Below are 15,641 nucleotides of genomic sequence, written 5' to 3'. Positions count from 1 at the left end.
TCCCAGGCTCTCGGGAGGCTGTCGATGAGCAGAAGTGTTTCACTTAAGAGCCAAGAGCTGCCAGACCCCCTGTTTCCTAGATAACCAAAAGAAGCTATCTGGAGGCTTTTCCACCACATAAACTGTGGGGCATGCAGAAGGCCCTCCTTTCATTTCCCAAACTCATTTCTGGCTGCCAAATCTACCCAGACTGACATCATCCTCCGCTAAGGGTGAATCAGTGCGGCTGGGGAGTACGGTTTTGCAATCTCTTAATGACAATTCCCCACAGCTTGTCCCTGTATCAACTGGCCAGGGAAACAACATTAGTGCCCAGTAAGCAAGAAACACGTTCAAACCTGTGACTTAGGCAATGCTGCTGGTGCTGCAGCTGTGCACATGGCCTGGGAGGAATTTTGTTGCTCAGCTCCATCTAGTGGCACCGTCTTTCGGAAGATGTCTGTGGCCGTGGGACGGTACACAGCCCTTGGGGACGGTGGGTGTCCGTCAGGCGTATTTAATTATAGCTTTTCTCCTTTCGGGTAGCTGCATGCGTAAGAGTGCATATTGGTGTGGATCTCTATAGTAATACATACACAAAATCGTGCAGAAGAGTTGAAATGATGCAGAGCCACCAAAATGAGGCACAAAGCTGCTCTGTGTAACCCCTTGTTCTCCTGTAACCCTTCTGCTTTCTCTAGGGAATGTTTTGCTCAGTTGCTGCATCTTGTCTCAGTCAGAAGATGAGCTCCGGGACCACTACTGTATGTGTCTTGGTGGCACTTCATGAGACAGGTCCTTAATCCTGAGCTAGGATGCTCCCCCGCTCCTGAAATACAGCAAATAATAATCCAAAAGAGGTGGTGAGGTGTGAGAGCAGCTAAAGCAAGCATGATCCTAAGTAGCAGCTTGGGTCTGGAGTCTGCCTGGGGAGCATTTGGGCTGGGTCTCAGCTCCAGCCTCGGAAAGGACCTGGCCAACAAGCCTGAATATGGAGTCACAAAATGCTCTTTATTCCTGGCCAGGGATCAGCTGGGCTTCAGTGAACCTTGGAAAGTCAGTTCAGCTCCAGGAGCCAGAATGGAAAAGATTCATGTCAACCTGTTGGCAGGTTGTAACACTTTTTCTTTGAATTTTTGTATTTCCCATGGCAACTTAACGTAGGAGAACCAGAAAGCGAGAGTGACTCAAAGCAATGGAGAAGAGATATTGCCAAAATCAGCAGGATTGTGAAAAGCCTATTTGCATTTTTCCCCAGGGATGCTCGTTTTTAATATAAAGAGGTGCTAAAAGTAAGGATATTTGCTTATAATGACATGGGGTTTATTAATGACATCCTCGAATAGGAATTTCTTGGACATACTATTCCATTTGGAGACGAGTGCGTAGCAGGGATTCGCACTCTGTACTTCACTGAGTAGAGGCATGTTTTGAGTGGCTTCGCGAGTCCTCAAGATCAACAAATCCATATGAAAGTAATGCTCAGCTTTTACATGCTGCAGAACCTCTCAACTTCAAAGTGCTTTGCACACATTAACTCATCTGAGATGCGTTCCGTCATGAAACTGTTATGCCTTTGTTTTTTTGTACCACACTATTATTATATATATTAACCTGGTGCCTAGAGGCCCAACTGAGCTCAGGGCTCTGCTGTGCATAGACAGAATAAGAAAACAGCTTCCTTCTGGATGAGTTCACAATCTACAAAAGTAGCAATGAGTGGGAAAGAAGAGAGGGGCATGGGGAAGCGAAGTATGCTTCGTGTCACTCAGCCGGCAGCTTGTGGGGTGCAGGCTTTCTGAGTTCGAGGCTGGCATGCAATCCCTTGGCTTCCCTGCCTCCCGTTAATGTCAAAGTTGGCAAGAAAGCCTGACGGCCATTTTGTCTGCAGCTCAGAACAGCCTAATATAGACCAAACCGTATGCAACACCCCTTCACTAGTCTTTTGCTTGGGTTGTTTCCTTCTGGTCCCTTAATCCAAACTAAGGGTTTTTCTCGTGGAAATAACTCTTTACACATCATATATAAAAACCTCACCCCAGTTATAGTGTCCACTGTCTGAGACTCATACATCTAACTTACAGGGTTGTGTATACACATATGCTGAAGTGGAGATTATGTCAGGTCTAACATTTCTCTGCTATAGATTAATGTTGTACCTGCACTGCAGTGTCTTGAGAGCTTGGGCACAGAGCAGGTGGATGGTTTTGTGGAATCTGAAATGCTGCTAGAAAAACTTTTCTAGCAGCTTAGGTAGTTAATTTGTCCAATGCTTTGAAGATACAAAAGAACAGAAAAATAACAAATGTTATTATTACTAGCAGTACTTAGCATGAAGAATTTGCCCGTGCCAGTGAGGAGCAGCGCCATATATCCACAGTAAATTCAGAAACGTGCATGTAAAGTGATAGAGGGCTGTGCAACCTGGGGCATCTTTGAGGAAAAGAAAAGGAAAGAAAAGGAAAGAAAAGGAAAGAAAGGAAGAGAAGAGAAGAGAAAAGAAAAGGAAAGAAAAGGAAAGAAAAGAAGAGAAGAGAAAAGAAAAGAAAAGAAAAGAAAAGAAAAGAAAAGAAAAGAAAAGAAAAAAGAAAGAAAAGAAGGAAAAGAAGAAAGAAAGAAAAGAAAAGAAAAGAAAAGAAAAGAAAAGAAAAGAAAAGAAAAGAAAAGAAAGAAAGAAAACCCAAGGAAGATGCAAATACAAACAAGTTTGTTGCAACCCATGTGTTGCAGATAATATCTCAGGAGACAATAGGTACACAAGTATATGTCCAGATATCGGGTATTAAACTGCATGGCAGGTTTGGAGACTTGCTACCAGGACCCTTGAAGCAGGGGGACCATTAGCTTCCCAAGAGTCATTCTGTGGAGAATCAGCCCTGAGGATCAGGTAGGTCCTAGGAGTTTACTACAGACTGGCGACTCTCCTGTGGGGTTTGTCACTGCCTTCTAGTTCTGTAGCAGATGTCTGGAGGATGGCTCTGGGGCAGTGTGGAAAGGCTGGCATTTCAAACTACCTAGGTAGACAATTTCCTCTTAGAAAAATTCTCAGTGTGTTTTAGAGTATTATCTTAACCTCACTTCCACAGCTAGTTCATTCAGCTTATATTTTATCCGCCTCTCTCCTACCTTGTACAAGGAGAGTGTAAGTCTTTTTTGGGGCAGAGACTTGTTCTGCTTTTACGTGCCTAACATAGTAAGGCCCCACCTTGAGGGGCCCTAGGCACTGTCCTAATAAATAAGCTGAATTAATTGCACGATCATCTCCTTTAACCATGTGGGAGGAATAATGCTAGTGGACCTTTTTCTTCTGTTGTCAGTTTTCCAAAGTTTGGTTTGGACATTCATGGTGATTCAGGCATGTGCCATAGAACCTGCCTATGCAATCTACCTTGATGAAGAGCCCCACTCCTACAGCTTGTATCTTTTCTGGGGCTTGACACCATTTTTTTAAAAGTAATCTTCCACTCTGGTGACTCAATTCCTTCTGATGGCTATCTGTCCCTCTGATCAATTTGACACTGGTTTGTCAATGGCAGTCCAGAACAGACAAACAGCAAATCAACAAATTCTCTAAATTGTGGAGAAGCAAATAAATACTTGTAAAGATTTTGCTTCATTTGCACTTTGCCTTTATGTAATTTATCATCTTTCAACATCTTGCCTGCAATTTTTAATTACTGCAAACCTTCCATCATTTTTATAATTTTAAAAAAGCCAATTATATGACAATCTTGATTGCCTAATAGTTGTAGTAAAATGTGCATAAGCGTAAGTAAGGATGATTGTTCTTTCTTGTTTGTTTTTGTACCATTCGCTGTTCAGATTTCTAGGTTATATAATTGTTCCCTTTGGCTTGCGATCAAGTTTTCAGATTAATGATGGCTCTGCTATAGTGCACTGGGGAGTTGACATATGGCTAATCCACCTGACAGGCTCTGGCTCCTCATTCCTTAAAAGCATGTGGATGGAGGATTTTGCTGTTAAAATGGCACCGGCAGTCATATATTAAGTGAAATCAAGGTCCCAATCTCCATCTCTAAACCAGCTCTAAGAACAACAAGTTCGATGCTGGAATACAGTGCTGCTACTCCTCTTGCAGATGGGTTTGCAGATATGTAGGAGTCTCAGCTCCCTCTGGCTACTGGGGGGATTATACATGCTTAGCAATTCTGAAAATCAGACATGTATAAAACCCAAACTCACCTTTGTTTTCCCCAAAGTAATCATAATTGAAAAACACCCTTTCCAGTCCTTCTCTTATGTATGTAAGACACATGATATTTTGTGTCCTACCTCCAGAGAAACCGTACTGGTGAGGTTTCCACGCCTCAGTTAATTACTTGTCGTTGCTTACGTGTATTGGCAGAGTATCTGGCAGACCTTCCAGCAGGCTGTGACACCAAAGTGGCAACCACTGAACAAGCAGAGATGACAAGATGGTCCATACCCTTTAAAGGGTGTAAAATTGAGACAAAAAATCATCTGAAATGTACGCTTGTCTTAAGCCTATCTTAAGACAATGCTTAAGTGTAACAATGTGACTAGGTTGTGCCCACAAATATTTGCAGGAATGCAGGCCCAGGTCCACCCACACAGCCCACCAAGCAAGGTTTTGTGTGGGTATAAGGTATGTGTGCCCATTAACAGCAATTTGCAAGGGAGAGGCCTGATAAACAGCTCCTTTGCCAGCTGTCATTGGATCATTGACACAATAAGCTAATAGAAAAATAGCTTTTTAAAAAAATGCTTCTTAGATACCCCAGGTGGTGCCCCTTCAGATGGAGAAGGGCAGGCTGTTCTGGAACATGTATTTGCATTCCACTCTTCAGAGGGAAGATGCTTGCAAAGTTCAAAAGACAAGTATTAAACAGCAATGCTAAGAAAAATGTTATTTTCAGGATTTGGAAAGAGGATTATAAAAAGCAAAAGGCTTTCAGAAGGCCCGAGGAAACCAAGAATACAGTTAGATTGTCAGATCACTTTGCAGGTAACCAAAAAAACCCTGTCATAAAAATTACAGGATGTATGAAACAAAACAACTGGGAAACACCGAGATGCTGTCTTCCCTGTGAATAGTGATCAGTTCATTGCTATCAAAACAAGACATAAACAAAGCTATGCCAAAGTGATCCTGTAGCATAAGAAGATAGAAGTATACAGTGGTGGAAGAAATAAAGGGAGGAAGGAAGGGTTTGGCTCGCTGGTGCTGCAGGTGGGGAAGCAGCACGAGGACTGAGGATACTCCAGGAAGAGATGGGGGAAGGGTGCACTTCTTGGGTGGAAAAGACAGAGAACAGGAGTCAATTCAGACCAAGTTTGAAGTCTGCAGGTTAGCCATCATTTGATTTTATAGCTTAGTTCCTGCCCATGTTGAGAGTCAAGATAAGGGGTTGAGACATTACATTAAAAATTGAGTTAGTTCAGTAAGCAGCAGCTCTGTGATATAAAAAACCATATGCTTTCATTTAGCTCATTAGATCAGTTAAGTGGTTGAAGGAGGCGATGCATCCAAGGACATCTGAAGATATTGTATCTCTTTGTTGCACCCACTTCAGTGTGGTCCTACCGCTAAGCTTTGGCAGCAATTCTTAGAATAAAATTGCATTTTTTTTAATTATATAGCAAATTTGCAGGCCTAGATCTCACAGCTGGGGGCAGAGGAGGGGCTGCCTTTGACTTTTTTGTCAAAGTTGGGTTGGGTGCTAGAACTGAAAATGTTTGCCCTAAATGAATTTTAATTCTGTGGATTGATTTGACAGAAGGGGAAAATCTGAGAAAACTCAGGTTGGCCGCTTTATGCTTAGCAACAGGCAAACTTTGAAACTTGCATCCTTCACAAATACAAGCCCGCATAAATAGAAGCAGTTTTTCTTATGCACACCCCCACCCTCCGTAAATCCCAAAACTCTCTAAAAATGTGCACCACGCATATACATCATTATTTGCTCTCTCTTTGCATAGGTCCCTGAAAGCCAGGGAGGGCCTCCAGCCCAACGCAGCCGTGGGCTGTGCAGAAGAGCTCCGTCCCAACGGAGTAGGGCATTACTTAGTAGTAGTAATGCACATTACCATTGCTGCTGTTCTGGGCTGTGGCAGCGTGGGGAGGTCCTGGACGCAGCCGTACTAATTGCTGCCCTGGCACCGATGCCCTGAAGAGCCCGTGACCAACGACTGCAGCCTCGGCAATGAGAAAGGTCACAAAAAGCCGACAGAGGCGGCCATTTCGCATCGCTTCCCGTTAGCAGATGGCATTTACGGCGCTCTTTAGAGAGCACTTGAGAGCTTTTTCTCCTCCTGCTTGTTAATGGCAGAGGAGAGCCTGGCCAAGGTTTAATTAACGAAGAGTGTGGGTGGCAGCGGTCTGCAAGGCTGCAGCCGAGCTCCATCCCTGCTGGCCCCGGGCAGCGAGCGGGGATTGCTCTTGTGGTGTAAGTCCCCCCAAGTGGGATCTTGTCTGCTCTTTGGGGAGGGGCTGCCTCATTTAAACGGCGAGGTACGGCTCTGCAAAGAAAATACTGTTTATTGCGGGGGGGTGGCAGCGGCTCCTCTGACGGGAAAGACGACTTCGGCTTTTCCTCGCGGTCTCAGGGAGGAGATGGAGGACTTAATCCTCCCCACGGCTCTGCCAGCTCTCCGGGCACGCCCTTCCTCTCCGGGGCAGCCCGTCCCGGAGGCGCCCCAGCCGGGGGCGGGCGGCAGGTTCCCCCCCCCCCTCACAGCCGGGGGCGGGCGGCAGATTCCCCCCCTCACACCCGGGGGCGGGCGGCGGCTGCCCGCAGCGCCCGCTGGGTGGCGCCAGAGGCCTCGCGCCAGGCGCGCCGCGCCCCCTGCCAACGGCCGCAACGGTCGCGGAGGGGGCGGCCATTTCCCCGCTGCGCGGCCGCGGCGGCGCGCGTTGCAGTCGTGTGCGGTAACGTCGTGTGGTGGTGTGCTGCGCGATGTGAACGGCGCTATGTGTAGCCTCGGATGCGGGAGGGGACGGCCAGCCGTCCTTGAAGGCGCAGGGCCTCTTTCCGGGTGGGTGGGTGGGTTGCATCCGTGAATGGCAATTTAATCCTGCAGCTGTTTCATGTAGGGTGAAAGTCGGGGGGGGAGGCTGCGTGTTTCTACAAAGTGCTGAGAGAATATGTCGTGAGGCACGTTTCGGCCTTATGTTTCTGAATCGGCACAAGTTGCCTACAGGAAGAAAACAGTCTGTAGATGAAGGATTTGCAGGGTGTGTTTCTGAAGGCTTTCTTGCCCAGTGGGGCAGAGGTAACATCCAAGTTACAGGGAAGGATGTGATCTAATTAAAAAAAAACCAAACCAATTCATTTTAGTGTGATCCTGGGATTTCTCTTCAGATTAAAAAAAAAAAAAAAGTGAGGTAATCTGTTTCACTAATTTTATTTGAGAGGCAGGGAGTGTGGAACATATATGTTGGCCTGGCACAAGCTGTGCATCTTTTAGTAGCAGAGGAAGAGATGAGGTCAGGATTGAGAGCAGTTAAAAGTTGGTGTTAGGGATGTGTTACAGCTACTCATCATGTGGATGTGGGTGATGTGTATTTCCCTGGGGTTTTAGATACCTGCTTGAAAATGGTACTTTTTCTTTCATTACACGTATTAAAAATGGTCATGCCTACTCATCAACCTGCTTAAAGATATGTGGAGTACGTGTAAAGAAACCTGAGACTTGGTAGTGGGAGAAGAATCTTATCTGAGTGTAGGTGACTGATAAAAGACTTGGATTTCAGCACTGTGAGAGGGATCATGCAACTTCTGAAGTAAACTATGGGCAAGCACCACAGGCTGAAAACTGGTGCTTTTGGCAGAGTTTCAATTTTGTTTTCCCCTTGATCTGAAGAGTCAGACTAAAGCTTCTGTTCTCCATGAAGACATCCAGTCTTGGTTTGGAAACACCAAGCAAAGATGAAAAATCTTCCCCCAGGTACTTCGCTCTGGTTAATCACCTTGTAGATTACAACTTTGTCTGATTTCACAAATTACTTTTCTTGGCTTGAACCACTGGGGTTTTGTGTGCGTGTGTCTTTCTCTGCTGTATTAAACAGCTCTCTAATAACTTTCATTTTCTCCTTTTGAAGGATTTATATACTGTAACCAAGTCATCTCTTTGTCTTCCTTTTGATAGCCTGAACAGCTGGAGCTCCATAGGCCTCTCCTGCAAAGCATTTTCTTGAGCTCTCACCTCTTCTTTGTGGCTCTTTCTGCCTCCTTCCTGGTTCTTAATCAAAGACCTGAGAAACAAGCTTTTCTACTGCTTCTCCCTTCCCCTGCAGCACAGTACAAACACAGGGATTGTACTTGTTCATTTTCCTTCCTCAAATGTGTCTGTAATCTCTTAATTTTGTGTAAACCCAAATTCAAGTTCTTTGTTTTCTAGAATACACTCTTGTCCTCTGAGGCCTGTGCTTGCTATTCTTATTGCATTGCGTTTGCTTGAGTACTATGTGTTACTGAGCTGAATTTACTTATGATCAAGTCCTTTTACCAACTTTGTCAGTCTCAGTATGATAAACATACCTGTGTACGTATCACACATACAAACATATACATGTATTATGTACATGTCTGTTTCATAGAAGAGGGAGGAAAAACCCCACCTTTATGGGCTGTGTACCCAGAATGAAACCCTGCAGAACCCGACTAGAAACTTCCTCTGTGGATCATGTTTCCCTACTATTTCTGCAAGTTCGCTGGTTAGCCATTTTTTAATCCGTTTATTGTGCTTTCATTGGTGTAGGATAAGAGCTACCTTTTTAAGTAGAGTACCCTGCAGCACTATGTGAAGTACTCTACTAAAGTTGTTACACTTTCATGAGTAGCATTAACAATCAATCCTGCAGTCTCAGAGAATGCAATCAGGTTTGTGAGTCGGTGTCTATTTCCATATAATCAGGTAGACCAGCCCTACTTATGTTCCCACCCTTTCATTCTTTATTGATTGCATTGCATGGTTTTTGCCATTATCTTGCCTTGCACTGAGGGTTATAATTACTGAGGTCAACCCATTCTCTTTAGTGAGTATCAGTACAATGCTCCAGTCTTGTGGCATGTTCCCAGTTTTTTGAGGGGGAATCTCTTCTCAGCATAATGAGAAGAGCTATGAAATTAGATTCTGCTGCAGCCCCTAAGTCTCACGAGCAGCTTGATGCCAAAGGCCTGGATAAACAACAAGTAGTCATGACACTGATACTATTCTGTCAAATATCCTAGGGTTTGTTGATCTCATGAATGCCTTGTGTCTCTAAACCTCCATTTGACCTTCCCATTCCTGTAAATTTTATACTCTTTAAAATTGTAGTCTGGAATGACAAGTACTGTACCCCACAGTGATGTGTTTTGCACAATTCCTACCATGTACTGAAACTCCGTTTTCATTCTTTGGAATGTACTTTAGTCTCTTCACATGGACTGTGAAGAGTAACTGAAGGACTGTCTGTATCATTTTACGAGGCTGTAATCTTTAACTGGGTTGTAACCAATTAATCTGACTAGGAGCAGACACAGTTATCAGAGCAAACAGCCATCTGTTCATACCCTCCCTTTCAGCCACTGTACAAAGTAGTCTGAAAGATGCAGAGCAGGAGAGAGAATGGGCAGATAAACTGGCCTCCAGAATGATCCTCCAAAGCACCTTATCTTTCTTTCCAGTGAGAAAGGGATATGGATTGAATCCTCAAATCGCATTTGTAAAAAGGAGTTTCATAATTAATTTCTTTCTGCTTTGCCTGATTCTATGCAGTTGGAGCTGTACCTTTTGCTAACTGGGAAAATTGCATTTTGGTGGTGTGGACTGTTTTCCATTTCCAAACCCTATGGATAGATGCAGGCAGCCATCTTAGGTTCCATGATGTGGTTAAGCCTTATCCATTAATATCTGTAAAAATAATTTGAGAGTTTTAGAAGACAGGTGATTCTCACATGCAAAAGTTTATTTTAAAAAGATTTTTTTTTTTTAAATTGGATCAATTATGTTGCTAAACTTAAGAGATTACATCTACGCTGAGCCTCCTGAGGTGTGCACCAGTGTGATATGTGTGAGGGGGTGCCTTCCCCCTCATGGTTTTTAGTGGTGAATGTACTTGTGGGTATGCCTCAGAGTCTGGAACAGGAGCTAAAACCTTACTGACTACGGACAGCAATTTCATTATTGATTGGAATGGAAAGTCACTTAACCATTGGTCTTCATAATGTGCTTGGTGAACAAGAGCAGAGCAGTCTGATTGCAAACTCATTGGTAATTTTTGGCTTTTTTATTTAATTCTGTGATACACTGTGTGACTTTCTCTGGTGCTTATGAAAGGAAGAAGTGTTCTGTATGACAGGTGCTTTGTGAACTTAAAAGAATAAGCTTGTTCTTCACCCTCCTCTGATTTTCCTGTTATTCCAGTCCTAGCTTTGAGTCTTTCCCTGAAGCACGGACTCAGCAGTGTTGTGGATGCAGGGTTGTGTGGTGACGTCAGACAATTACATGTGCGTCAGAGCCTGAAATGCAATATGAGCAATTAAGTGAGGCTCTTGGCTGAATTTGTAGCTGTTCTCAATCTGTAGAACTGCAGCTGTTTCCTCTGGTGGTGATGTCCCTTTGGTCTTGCACCCGTACACTGCTATCCCTGCTCTGCATGCGGCGCCTGTGGTGATGGTTCTGCTCTGTCACTAGGTACAAAGCTGGTGTGCTCAAAAGTGCCCAGAGGTGCACAACGAAGGGATAAGGAGCAACAGTGGTATGTTGCAACAAGGGAAGTTCCAGTAGGACATGGAAAAAAACTCTTCCCCATGAGAGTGGCAGAGCACTGGAACCAGTGCCAGAGACATCATATCTCAATGCACATTGAACCTTGAGTGGACAAGGCTCAGGATCTCAAAATCTAATGTGAAGTTAGCCCTGTGTGGAAAAGGCGTTTGGACTAGGTGACCTCCACATGTTGCTTTCAGCCAAAATCTTTTTTTTCGAATGATTCTTCTGCAGTCATTAGTACCCATTCCTCATACCAAATTTCATTCTGGCTGTGTATGATAGAAGTCAGTTTTTCACCAGAAGATGATTCAGAAGTGTCCTTATGTTTCTCCCTGAAATTTACCTTTTTTTCCCAGGCTCCTCATCTTGGTGGCTCCATCTCAGAAGTCACTCAGATTCCCAAAGTAGCTGGATTCTTGTCTACTTTCCCAGGTGTGGGGTGCAGCCTTACTCTGGAATACAAGCTCTAGAGCATAAGGAATTAACAGCAGTTACTAAAAGAGGTGATTTGAAATCATGGGCTTGTTCTTCACTAATGCAAATCTCCCATTTATTTCAACTTACAGTAGTTTAGGATCCAAACAGTAAATGTTTCTTTAAGGTAGTGAAGCAACTGGGAGTTAGTAGCTTAGGTAATTGGGTTCATTGCTATTTGGAGCATAATCAGCAAGCATTCATTCTCTGTACAGCCAGCATATAAAATTTGCAAGAGCTGCATACAGCGCGTACTCAATCGATGTAAATCATTTAGCAGCCCACATAAGGGATGTCTGGCTATTGGACTAAAAAATCCACTTGGTAATAGAGGCAGATGAGTCATGAACAAGTTTTCCAGTTATATATAAAATTATTATAGCCACAAGGGACTCTAAAAGCTGAACAGACTTTAGCTTTCCAGCCACTAGAAGGGAAGACAAAATGCTGTTGCAGTATTTTCATGTATTCTGAATATGTTTATTAAGTGCCAAGATGGCATTTTGCTGCACTTAATAATTATTACTGACATAGCCTAGCTCTAATCGCTTGAGGGACTGGGCGACTTTTCTGTTCACTGAGGGCTGGTGGTGGTGAACATGTGTAAACAGATCTGTCTTGAAAGTAAGTTTGAACTTTGCACCAGGTTTTAATAGTTGCAGAATCTTCCCTACCTGAATCGGAAGCTAGGGAATCTTCTCTGTGCTTGAGGAGCAGTGTGCAGTTGTTGTGCAAGTCAGAGCCTCAGCTAATAATTCAGCAGAGATTTCCTGGGATTAAACTATCAGTTAGAGTATGGCCCTCATTTAGACCGCTGACATCAGACTTGGAGTGTGTTGGCTGAGTATCAGCAGCTGCAAAGGATGCAGATGATGAGCTTTCTCCTTGCCAACGGATGTCAAATCCCTAAACGTTTTCACTCACTCGTTAGCTATTTGCCAGTCAATAAATGCTATGAGCAGCGAAGCATAGATTTGAGCTCAGTTTCTTTCCTTTCTTGCATAGCTCCTGTGTTAACAGGAGGGGAAACATTGCCCCTTTCCATTGCATATCTCTCGTCTTGCTTTCAGTGTCACAACATTATGAATCAGTGGGGAAGTGAAACATCTTACAACTTCTTATTTGAAATGAGAACTTGGTTAGTCCCTCTTAAGACAAGAACTCTCCTCACTATCAATTACCGTACCTGAATTTTGCCTAGATTCTCACAAAATTTTCTTCTCTTGACTACATCCTTCCATCCACTATCCCATGCTTGTTTGTGCACCTATATCACAGATCAAATGGGCACATCTTTGTGAGCATGACCTTTAGCTGGTTTGTTGCAGAGAATAGAATGCCATGGGTCAAACTCTTGGATTCTTAGCATTTGCCTGGGTTGCCTCATTAAGCAGGATTTGGCCTGTAAGTCCTAAAGAAATAGTGGTTAATTTTTGTATGACATTTTGCTTGCAGGTGTGTTTTGTTTTACCTTTGGGGACACTGTGGTAACTTTAAAGCAGAAAGCACTGATCAGAGGTTTTGAGTTATCCTTGAAGAGCCTGGAAAACTCTATCAGTTACATTAAAATAAGAGAAGAGGGTCTCTTGGGTTTTAAAATGTACGTACTGATACTCTGCACTTATTTTCAACCCAGGATCTCCAAGTGCTCCATAATGATAGAGAGTTAGTGGGCAATACCTGCTGCTTTGGGAGAGGAATCCTGTTCCCACAGAAAAACACAGTCATGGAAAGCTGTCTTTTTAATGCTGCCACAAAAGGGTAAAACACTTTACAAAGATCTGCTCTCCCCAGACTCACAGCTCTAACTCCAAGTAAGATAAAGGGTAACAATTGCTCATGGATGTAAAAGGAGGAGGAAGAATAAGAGAACATGGATTATAGATCAAAGCTGTAACATTTCATAAATGATAATGTGAGAACCTCCTCTAGGCCGTGGATCCTCTTCATGCAATTTATCTTTCCTTCATGACTGACAGATGGGGCTCTCTGTGCATACTTCTGTTTCTCCCTTTCTCCCCCTTCTCTTCTCTTGTGCCTAGAAACCCTTGTTGCAGGTCAGGGTGGTGTGAGCTGGCTGCTTAGCTGCTGCACAGAATCAGGAAAAAAAGGGCCCTGCCTGAAAGGGCTGACGAGTGAGTTGTGTGAAACTCACTAAATCCAGCCCCTAGTTCAGTTGTCCTTCAGTGCTAATGGAAATAATTTCTCATTTACATGGACAGAATTGAGAAGACAATCAGACTCAAAGTCGCCCTTTGAAAACATGTAGGGTTTGTCCCTAGGATATGATGCATACCTAGCTGCTAAGAAAAGTCATCCTGGGGTGTTCCTGGGTACTGACCTAGGCTGGTTGTGGAAGCAGTTCATACTGAGGTGAATCCATTATCTCTGCCCTGCCTTGCATTGTGCCACAACTTCAAAGCACTGAGCAACAGCAAACATGAAAGTCTTTAGGGAGCTAGTGAAATTAAACAAAGTCCACTAAAAATGGAGAAAAACGTCTCTGGTGAGGCAATTGATTAGATTAACAACCTGGCCATGTTTCTTCATTCTCTTTCTAGGCATGGAACAAAGACATAGACTTTTATTCCAGAAAAAGTCACTCTCCAGTGAGACAAACAAATTGTCCCCAAACTTTGCTGGTGACAGAAGGCAGGGAAGGGTAATTAATGAACCATCATGCAGATGTTTACAGAGCTGTTAAGATTTATGTGTGAAGACTGTTCAACCCTGAAGATGCAGTGCTTTTTGTAAGGAAGAAACTGACAGGTCAGTGGGAGATAACCTTCTCAATTTCTTTCCCTGTCAGTGTAAGCTGGTTTCAAACCTGAAAGTAAACTGCAAATTACCCAGCTGCAATTCTTGGGTGGTACAGTACTCAGTGCAATAGACTAAGCCATTTTTCTACATTATTTTTTTGCTAGAAATAACATGTCCAAGTCTATGACTGGACTGATACAGGAAGATAAAATCATCATGTGCAATAAATATGAGTCCTGGGATATACCATTTAAATGTTCACTTTTAAGTATTTTGGTGTTCAGCAATTATGGTCATGTTGATTAATCAATGGTCATGTTGATTAATTTGATCTTTTGTGTCTATGTGTTCGAGATTCCTGGTAGTGCTGCCAGGGACTCTCGTACCTAAAGATGCAAATAGTCAGCATGAGCTTTCAAGTATCAGGCACTACAGCTAAGGGATGTTTATGACTTTCCTCTTCTGAAGGCAATAAAGGCCTTGAGGGAACAATTTGTATGGAGCCTTCAAATAAAAGATAATAGAGTAAAAGGCTGTTTTACTTTCTGTAAATGTGGAGGGGGGAAAAAAAAGGGAAGGAGTGTGCTGTATTTTTAGCATACTAGAGAGAGACACAGTTGATAAGGTCTCAGTGTTTTAAATTAGTCTGGTGCTGAATATGTACCAGCTAAGTAAGGAAAAAGATACTATCTGTATTGGAGAAGAAAATTAAGCAACTCTTTAAATTGAAACTTTAGTGAATTTCTACAAAGTAGTTACCTTATGTACCTACTAAATCACTTTAATTCTTGACAGATAATGTTGTACTAAAGAAAATAAAGTGGGATTATAATGGGGTTTGGAGGCTATATACTTTGTGGGAAACCAGACTATTAGGATAAATTTTTCCACTTGGCTTAACCTGTTACCCTGCGGGGCTCCTGTCATTAGAGACTGAGGTAGGCCAGACTCCCTGACTGAGTTGCCATCTTGTTCCACCTCAGATGTGCCCTGCTCTTGTACCTCCCTCTGCTAAGCTATCCTATAGCTATTTATTTATGGGCTTTCCCTTCCTTGGACAAAAGCAGGCTTGTGAAGTTGACCAAAAGTGGAGGGAAAACTTCTTGACGTTATGCCATTATCTCAGTTTTTAATGACACATGGCCATCTTGAGACATTTTGTCATTTCTGTACTGCTTTTTAAGGTCACTACTTAACCAAGATAAGCCAATATGTTAATTGAGTAGATGTTCTGATGCCCAGATCAGCTTGCAGGATTCATAAATTATCAGAGGACAGGTCCAAATCTGTCTGAAAAAATAATTGAGATTAATTGTGAAGATGAAGCACAATATAATATTACACAGTACAAGCCAAAGCAAGGTGAGGTGCAGAGAGTTAGGCAGGGCTCTTACATCAGCAGTGAAACTGTCCACAGTGCAAGGGAGAGGACTTGCTGAGAAAGCAGCAGTATGCAAATGCTTCTCTTCTTGCCCACAGTTTGCAACTTCTTACTCAAGTCTTACTATTTTTCAAGGACATTCATTTAAAAGAAAAAAAAAGTTTGACCCAGCTTTGGGGGGGAATCTTAATCTTTAGCTTTTTTTTGATTGCTTGTAAGCGATGTTTCTATGCAGGTCTATTATAATGGCACACTGTTTGCACACCTTGTGCAGCTGATGGGGTATGGCCAACTCTACCTACTTTCA

Source organism: Aquila chrysaetos, chromosome 1, assembly GCF_900496995.4.
Source record: "Aquila chrysaetos chrysaetos chromosome 1, bAquChr1.4, whole genome shotgun sequence".
In the NCBI taxonomy this organism is placed as follows: domain Eukaryota; kingdom Metazoa; phylum Chordata; class Aves; order Accipitriformes; family Accipitridae; genus Aquila; species Aquila chrysaetos.
The sequence above is the reverse complement of the archived record's forward strand: the minus strand, read 5'-3'. Positions refer to the sequence as shown.